The following is a 787-nucleotide window of genomic DNA, read 5'->3' as shown; positions in this document are numbered from 1 at the left end:
AAGATAGAGGTTCATTCCTCTATCTGTTCATGAAATATTTTGTTTGTGTGAAGCCACATTTATTTGTTTCTAACTGTGTCACTGAAGACAGGGTAAGAGACACTATGTCATGTCATTTTGAATGTGGATGAAGCCTTTACCAACAGGGACATCTTTTTGGTTGTAGGAATATGTTTTAATGATAGAGGCTCTTTGGCACTATCAGGTTTCACATGACAGTAATTTTCCTGTAACAACTGTGATTCCACTTTTGATTATTTACACATTCCTCTCTGTATGTTGGAGCACATCCTAGTCTGTTCACACAAACCAGTTGCTGGGATGCCTACAGAATGATACATACTGTATTTTGGGCTCCACATATCACTACTGCTGTATTACCAACTGTGCAATGCACAGCAGGGTATGCACTAATGTCAAGTGTGGAGGAGTGAATGGATATAATAACTCTGTTGTCAATATTAACTGTCTTGCAAAGACAAAATATTTTGTGCAAGAAAATATATCAATTGGTAGTAGAATTTAAAACATCATATCAAATAAATATTCATGTTCACACTGATTATTAATATATTTAAATGTGTCATAGAAGGATCCACCTCTGACATAGAAGAGAATTGAAAAGTATGTGTTTAGATATACTTAGACCTTCACCTTGAGGTCCAAGTATTTATTCCAATATTATTAGAGAAATGTAATTCTAACCCAATTATAGACCCTGAAACATAGTGCCTCACTTATGTAACTAAAACAAAAACAACAGTGTAAATGGAATCTAATCATACCC

This window comes from Microtus ochrogaster, unplaced genomic scaffold (genome assembly GCF_000317375.1).
Source record: "Microtus ochrogaster isolate Prairie Vole_2 unplaced genomic scaffold, MicOch1.0 UNK184, whole genome shotgun sequence".
Classification (NCBI taxonomy): Eukaryota; Metazoa; Chordata; class Mammalia; order Rodentia; family Cricetidae; genus Microtus; species Microtus ochrogaster.
This window is presented reverse-complemented; position numbering follows the sequence as displayed.